The sequence below is a fragment of the Pararge aegeria genome, chromosome Z (assembly GCF_905163445.1).
Source record: "Pararge aegeria chromosome Z, ilParAegt1.1, whole genome shotgun sequence".
Taxonomy (NCBI): domain Eukaryota; kingdom Metazoa; phylum Arthropoda; class Insecta; order Lepidoptera; family Nymphalidae; genus Pararge; species Pararge aegeria.
This window is the reverse complement of record NC_053208.1, coordinates 2332964-2341947: the sequence shown is the minus strand read 5'-3', so window position 1 is coordinate 2341947 and position 8984 is coordinate 2332964. Positions and strand designations below refer to the sequence as shown.

Genomic DNA, 8984 nt, shown 5'->3' with positions numbered 1-8984 from the left:
ATGTCCTATGGCATTTTATTATGGGGTAATGCTGCTGATATAGATTCTATTTTCGTCCTGCAGAAAAGGGCTGTTCGTGCGATATATAAAATGGGCCCAAGAGAGTCATTAAGGGATAAATTTAAAGAAGTTAAAATAATGACGGTGCATAGTCAGTACATATATGAAAATTTAATTTATGTCCATAAAAATATATCAAAATTTAAAAAGAAAATGCACTGTAACAATATAAATATTAGAAGCAAAAATAAACTCGTTGTGCAGTTTACTAGGCTACACAAAATTGCAAATTCATTCAAGGGCAATTGTATATTATTTTATAACAAATTACCAAATGAAATCTTTGAGTTGTCTCTCAATAAGTTCAAAGTTTATATAAAACGTAAGCTTACAGAAAAATCCTATTATAACATTAAGGATTATTTAAACGATAAAAAAGCTTGGGTGTGAATTGCTCTAGCTTCATAGCTTAATTTAAATTTACTGGAAGATGGTGCTAACAAAAAAAAAAAATTTACCCGGCTAAGTTTGTTGTGGGCTCTTCTTAGACCAGGGCGCGTTTGGAACCCTCGTAGCTTTAGATTTAAGTTGGCGAACGAAGTTATCACCATCCCGTTACAATTATGTAAACAAATATGTATGAACGCTTCATAAGTGCCTGAGATAGGCCTACATGAATAAAGAAATTTTGAATTTTGAATTTGAATTTGAATTAAATTCAAAAACAAATATAATCACAAAATTAGTTTAGCTCGGTTGCTATGGTCGGCAAACTCATCATCAAAAAGAGCCAAATATTATAAGAAACACAAAATCGTAGTTTAGGTACAAAGCTTTTTTTTTTAAATTTATGCTTTGCTTTAGTAGATACGTTTTTATGGAAATAATTAGCAGTAAAAGTAGATTTGAGCTGGTTTTATATTTTAACGAAACACAATTAATAGTATATTGTGCAACAAGTGTGATAAGTTGTCGGTTGCCCACGAGAGCGAAGTTGAAGTTGAAGTTTGGGCGTTCATTCGCTTGAGTGAGCAATCGACAACATCGTACGGGTTGCAGATACTATTGTTTATTACAAATGCGGAGATATATGTGGGCACAAAATCCCAAGTCCCAACAAACGGATGTAAAGTTTTAAAAAAAAGGAAACAAATATACTTCCAACAATAAATACAAATTAATTAAAACTATAAACTTTGCTATGTCAACCTCACTTCTTTTATATTGACAGTTAGATTGTGTTTTTGTTTTTTTCATGCAGGATAAGTAGTATCTTAGTACTCGCTGTTGCGGTTGAAAAAGAGCTGTTTGCCCATTTTAAATATTTATGCTTTTGTTTCCTGCATTAAACATTTAGTGAAAGAGCCGCAGCCAAAGAGTCGAGGAGCCGCACAGTTTGCCAACCATTGCCACAACACACACTCACTCGACTCGAAATATAACATTCATACCACTATTCTTCTTCTAATCCAAAAGGACAATTGTCAGAAGTAAAAGTAAAAGCTTGATGAAATGAGTGAATAAGCATGATGAATGATTAGGCTGGTTATATATGATATGATTTGAAGCAGTTCTCAATACACAGTGGCACACTGCAATCCTCGCACTTATAGTAAGTCCTTTGAAGCTTCCGCCCTTCCAGCAGACAAACGACGCATTTCTGTCGGCTTTGTCTATTTCCTGCCCGGTCGTTGGAAAGGCGAACGGGCCAATGTGTATTTTGAACGATGTTATGCAAATGGGATGATCGTGATGTTGATGCTTGTGAACTACGGCTTACTGGAATAAGTGAATGATGTTGAGCTAAAATGCATGCACTAAATCTAAACGGAAATAGAGATTCTCCTGCCGCGTCTTCAGGGAAGAATCCAACAGGACACGTGAGTTATGAATGGAACAGTTTAGCAGCCGCTTAAAAAGCTTGAGATACCACTTGGCACACTGTTTCCGCTCAAGCAAATACGGCTCGAGCATTTGATCTTTAAGATCAACACCGCCCACGCCGCGATTGTAATCAAGGATCGAGTGTGGCTTGAATGGCTCGGGACGAGTTGACGGACAAGATGATACATCGCGCAAGACAGTGGCAGATCCATGGCATGTCGATATTATGTTGATCCGCTTCTTGTCAAGCCAAGACAAGACACATACGTCCTCTGAGTGCCTCGCGACTAGCTGTCCTTGCTTGAGCGGAGCATGTGTAACCAATCTGGGAACAACTACACGAGACGGGCGTAAGGTACCAACGCAGTCAGCACTCTCATTCCGGGCGTGTGAGTCCGTGGCATCGCCGATGGCTCCGTATATCTGCACACCGTACTCGTCATAGATGGCAATGACTTCGCCGAGTCTGAAACAAATACATCATTGTTCATCTCATCTGTATATTCTACGATTCTCGATGAGGTTAAATGTATTTAACTTACGGTTGCGTCGCGTTCAGCGGCGATCGCGATCGCAATCGCTACCTCGGCCGGTACGGAGGAAAGCTACGGACCCTTGATCTGTTGAAAGAAATGCACCGTTGTAAGAATGAATATCCTCCACTACTTGACTAAATTAGATAAAAGAAGTTTTTAAACTTACGATTGCGGGGTCGCAGGTCTCGTGATGGGAGACCAGGCTGGTGGCGTTGGTGAGCTCAACGCCTCCATATAGGGCTCCATCTACAAAAGAGAAATCAATTTAAATTAATAAAAACGAAAAAAAAAAAAAGGAAAAAAAATTAAGAAAAAAAAAATAGAATAAAATACGAATCAGCATCCACCTCGGCATCCGTTAGGACGAGGTATTCCAACATCTCATCCACCATCTAATTCTCCACCTGCTCACTATCCTCCAGCTCGCGGAGGAAGTCGGGCGGGCATTCCTCCCACCCCCCAAAGTTCCAGTACTTTCCTTCCATCTAAAATACACGATAATATAATTTTTCAAAAGAAATTACCGTTTTTTGATGCATTCTACGATGATGATGGTTAGTATATAGATACTAGGTGCGCCTAAATCCTCCCATCAGACCAGACCAGAGAAAATTCGGAAATTATAAATTCCCAAATTGCCCCCGCAAGGAATCGAACCCGGGTCCTCCAATTATCACAGCGCTCACCACGGCGCCAAGGAGGTCGTTAAAAATATAAATAGAAAAGACCCTGTCTAGAAATAATCGAACCCCACAACATCTACTCTTATCAGGCTACCCAATGCGCCACGAAGGCCATAGGCTAATTCAGTTATACGCTAAACTTATTACTCTCGAATTATTTGTAAACAACTAAAATACGAAAAATGAAAATTATAAAACCGACAACTGATAAATCGATACCCAGCACTATTGTATAGCCCCAAAGACACAACTGGTATCCTAATGTAAGCCCTAATCCTGTAGCGATAAAGCTTTGATTCGCGTAATTGCATTTTTCGTGACTCTTATAACGGTTTTTGTGTAACTGTTTTTGGATGATTACTTTTGAGTTATTTACAGAATTATACTATGATATGAACAAATAACTATTGTAAATGGATATTTGCTGCCCATTTCATTCATATTGCGCTCAATTTGCACGAGAATCGCATGAGAATGGCTAAAACGAGGTGCCGGTATTTGACCTTTATAGCGATAAAAAAACAACGAAATTCACAAATCCAATTGATAAAATAGCTTTCTTGCTGCTTTATGAACATAAAATAACCTAGTTATTACACAAAACACTGTACTTACCGTGATAAAATCCAGAAAACGCTCAGCTCCACTCGCCGTCACGGTAGGAAATAAATGACGCGCTGACACAGATTCAAACAAGCATTATTTTATATTTTTCTTTTGGCACTTGTCATTTTATTGTTGATATTATGAATAGAAAAATTATTCAATTTGTCTATGGTCATAAGTTGTTCAACTAAAATTTAGCTCTATCATTAACAAAATGTGGTTTATAATCGTCTGGACGGCTAGGGCTCCTTGCGGTCGAGCGTATTGGTAGTATTATTTGTACCCGAGCCGCCGGCGGCTCGCTGCGCGCGTCAGCGGCGATTATAAATGAAAACTAAAAGGTAGGTAACTTTATTTAATATCCGAGAGGAATAATATTTCAATCTCTTATCAATTCTATTCCTTGACTTTGACAACCTTGATGATAAACAAATCATCCCTTTCCAAATACCCTGCGTAAAGTATAAGAGATTAGATAAATAAAACAATAGTATATTTTTTGTATGAACGTAATATTTATTTTTATATTTCTAATATACATTTTTATTTCATCGATAACATTTATAATTCTCAATATAAACTCTGTTACAATCTAATATAATAGTATAGGAGCTAGCAACGTTTTCGAGAAAGAATTTTAGGTCAGCTGATTTTGTGATATGTCGTCCTTCTTGCACTTTCGGTTAGAGTCTGGGCTATCTGGCTCGCGGTAGCGGTTGCGTTCATTAGTGCGCATCCTACCTGTCCAGGTAATAATCCTGGATTTTAAAAACATTTTAGAAGGTGTAATTTTTGTTTTTATATAAGTCTACCTGACATACTTTTTTTATTGCTAGACTATGGCCATACGCGATTTTTTTTTTTATAAAAATTTCAAAGTATTTTATAATGTCTGTAATTTTAATATAATGTTATTTAAAGATAAGAAAAAATGAAATGAACGCAACCGCTACCGCCAGCCAGATAAACGTTGCTAGCTCCCGTACCATAATGGAATGGCAAGATGTATAACTCTCTTACTATGTATACGATTACAACTAATCAAATAACAATTATTTATGTCACAAATAAATTCTTGTTTCCAAACCGTGGCATGTTTATTGTCATTAAATTTGTTAAACCCTGGCTTATTTCAAAACAAATTGTATAAATAAAAATTCTTTGCAATGATTGTTATAAAAAGTTTAAAGGTACGTAAGTACGGTGTTGTATTTTGAGATGGTTATGGCAAAAGACGACTGGGATGAGTCGGGCTTCGAAAAGCCGCGTTTGAAGCCTCAGTCTTTCATTACTCGCAATTATTTAAAAATTGCATATCTTTAATTTGATTTATGTACTTATGCAATAAAAAATTATTTACATTTTATATTTTATTTTTCTCCCTCCAAGATCTGCCTTACACTGACTTATTGACAGAGCACATGTTAATTGGCAACAGTCTCTGTCAAAATGCTACGTCGCCTACGCTATGCGTCGCTTAGCGTGGGTACTATGCATGTGTCGGTTTTTATCTTTTATAGGGTTGTCATAAGTAAACACATGTTTTGAATTGGTTTGTATGGGAAAATAAATATGCTTCTTTTGATTTAATATTTTTACAGGGTGATTTCTTATGAAATATACTTATGCACCCCTGTACAGTATATCGTAATTCCGTCACACGTTTTATAACAATAAAAATAAAGAAGTTGAAAATGAATGGGTAATTTTTAGAATGAATTCAACATTTTTGGCTCAATATTAAATTACTATTGCACAACAACAATATATATCAACATAATAAATTTGCACCTTGATACGGAATCCTTCACTTAAAATAAATAAATCACAAAATACATACGTGACTAACATTTCGATAGATAATCAAAGTAAACAAACGAAAGAAAATACAGCTTTTTAAGAAGTATTGTGTAACAGAAGTTTAACTATCAGATATATCTGATATATCTGATACTTAAACTTCTATAAATTAAATAACTAAATATTAGTGAGGAAAGTGAGATACTGAACTGCGACAGTAAGGGCGAAGCTTGACTGCAATCACACCTGATGGTAAGTAATGATGCAGCCTTAGGTTGTAGCCAGCTGCCCAGAAGATCCCTCTTCACTCTTGATTTGAAGGTACTCATATTGTAGCTACTGGAGAAAATGGAAGCTGGAACGGCATTCCAGATCCTAGCGGTGCGGATCAGAAACGAAGATGCAAAGCGCGGTATATCAACCACGTAGGGATGCAGATCCTTACGGTGGCTCGCGGTTCGAAAAAGGCGAGGGGGGAATTAGATTAAACAGTTCTTGAGCACACTCTCCGAAATATATCTTATAGAATAGTGGCAGGGAAGGCAACTTTGTGAAAACCTTGCTAAATTCGGTTTGAGTGAGAGAACTTCTCACAAAAGAACTTCACAATCCAAATACTCCCGACGCACGGATCGATCGATGCCTCGATAAGAAAGGTTAACTACTTTGCCAATTTATATATTAATATAATATGGACTAACATTTGGAATAAATATAAATAAATAAAACATCCAAACAAACAAATTGTAATAAACAGCACTAAGAATCATTTAGGATTCCCGATTCCTGAACGAAAGCTGTATGTCTTGGTAGGCGGAATGTCAATGTCAGTGGGAAAAAAGGGGGAAAAAACCGGTGATGGTGGAAAAACAAGCATGGTTAAAACTAAAAAGTACAGTTGATAGAAGTTTAAAAGGTCATTCTGTTCTCTTACACCTAATTATGAAGTAATTGTTAATAAAGGAAAGTAAAACGAACAACCACTTAAATTGCGAGTCATTGAAACGTACTTTCTTACAAACCACAAGTTGCTGACGAGATTGGAGATGAGTATTAACACATTTACATTAAACTTAGTTGCTAGAAGCCGTTATAAGCACCATTGTGACAAAATAATAATCGGTTATAGTTTAGACATGATTATTAAACTTTATAAAACTATTCAAACCTATTAAGTCGGCAGGTACGATGATAAATTATAAGTACCTGCTTTAAATAAAGCGAAAGCAAAGTATTAGTATGAAAAATGTTTACCTAGTAGGTAACTAAAATAAATATCGAAGTACAAAGTAAATAAATAACTTAAATATGTGCACTGTATTTTATTTATGAGAGCCTAACCCAATATTTCTAACAATATGCAGCTCGTACAAAGTTGAGGGTCAACAAATCCCTGATAACACCACTTTAGTCGTCAACAACGTGCCTTCCGGCAAGCAATATAAATAGCAGACCGGTGTGTGATCCAACTTTTAAATGTTAGATATATTTAAGGCCTTGCATACGTTTGTAGCACCACCAGTACAATTGAAGGTAAACGGTGAGCTTTGTCTGCTATCCTATCATACAAAAGGATTACTATAGACTGGAACGGGCGCGATAATTTCGACAGACTCATAACATAATAATAAAATGATAATCATGAGAAGTGAGAAAGCACAGCGTGGAAAGCTTGCTTGCGTGCTTTCTGGAGAAGGCCGCAATGACAATTGAGCGAGGTTCGCGCCTTCTAGTGACTGATGCTATATTCGCGTTCGGAAATCGGACACAGAAACCTTGCAGAGGTTCAAAACCGTAAGCACAGACTCAAAATAGAGGTGAGTTACACAATGCATCTTAAGTGACGCTGTGTTTCCTCTCGGCTCATAATCGTTTAATTGTGTTAAACGGTTATATTCCGAATTCGTTTTACATTATTAATTAATGCTCAAAATTGTTAAGTTATTAATGGATGAATTAAAATTATTTAATTAATTATTAACAAATATATCAATAAAAACTTAATACCCCAAAACATTGAATCAAGAACATACAGAATCCCCATTCAGTACATTATTGTATAATAATGAGGATTCCTCAGTGCGCTATGTCTAGAAACAATGAAAACGCCCCGTGCACGTCTCTCTTTATACCTAAATGTAGCTACCTCACAAACTTTTTCCCGTTTTCACATTAAAGGTAACATAATTACTGTCATCTGCTAGATATTATGAAGTGACTAACCGTTTGTTCGAAAAACCATTCTAAAGTGGAGTGGTTTTTGATTCTTCTATGATGCATTAATCGTGTACACGGGTTCTGTATGTTCTGAATTCTGTGACCCAAAAGTATTTTATACAAAAATTCCATATTATGTCTACGTCATACATCAGTATTTATAAGTAGTATATAATATATTAATGTTTTTTTTAATTTCAATTTAGCGTATATATTATTTTGTATAAAATTGTTAAGGCCGTTTTGGTGATAAAGCCCGTGACACATCAAATTCATAAAACAGCACCTATGGCGCCCCGAAATGTATAATTTTAAAGCAGGTTTTTGAAGTTATACCTCTTTTGGCGCGTTAAGGTAAATTTTTACGATGCGCGCGCACACCGTCACAAAAAACCGACACCCCGAAGTTAGATATAGAGTCTGACAGTGTAAACTTTCAATTGTCAAACTCTGCTCATTCCGGTGATTTAATTGATTCAATTGTACAAAAATCTCAAATGTTAATATTGAGTGAAACTTGGTTGTCCGATAATAAGTCTATTAGTATTCCAAATTTAATTATGTTTATTATGTCAACTTCTTTTATTATGTAGAAATATTTAACTAGATAATGCGTTATAATTAAACTTTCAATGAAATGGCTCGCAACATCAACGCTGAGTGTCGAGAGGCGACTGCTAATGAACGCACCGTGCGTTTTTGGTTAACGCGGCAGAAATGGCTCGCTAATTCAAAGCTGCGTTATGAGAGGAGACTGCCAAGAAACGCACCGTGCGTTTATGGTTTAAACGCTTTCGTACTGGAAACTTCGATTTGAAGAACGAAGCACGTTTAAAACCGCCCACACAGGTGAATAACGCCGAATTCTATAGTCCAATTTCCATTAGAATGAATAGTCGAAATTTGAATAGTATATTACTTTGTCAAATAGGTAATGATGAAAAGTCACTAAATATGTCGCTATTTCAATGATTGTATAGACAGTTCACTCATTTTTAAAGCATTGGCACTGACAGACAATGGTGCAAATTCTGTTTTACTTAGTTATAGTAAGTTTAATTAAAGATATTGCACTATTTTGTTGTAAACATATAATTTTTTATCTCTAAACATAACTAATTTGACGGCCAATTGGCGCAGTGGGCAGCGGCTCTGCTGAGTCCAAGGCCGTGGGTTCGATACCCACGACTGGAAAATGTTTGTGTGATGAACACTAATGTTTTCCAGTGTCTGGGTGTTTATATGTATGTATGTGTTA

General features: G+C 36.1%; 1 long non-coding RNA gene across 1 annotated transcript; it reads right to left on the bottom strand.

The window, feature by feature from the left end:
* Positions 1-757: 757 nt before the first annotated feature.
* LOC120636331 lies at positions 758-3755 on the bottom strand. The gene is made up of 4 exons (XR_005659368.1): positions 3719-3755; positions 2587-2666; positions 2427-2504; positions 758-2350 (listed from the first exon to the last, which is right to left on the bottom strand). It is a non-coding gene; the product is annotated as an uncharacterized LOC120636331 (long non-coding RNA).
* Between the last annotated feature and the right edge of the window lie 5229 nt (positions 3756-8984).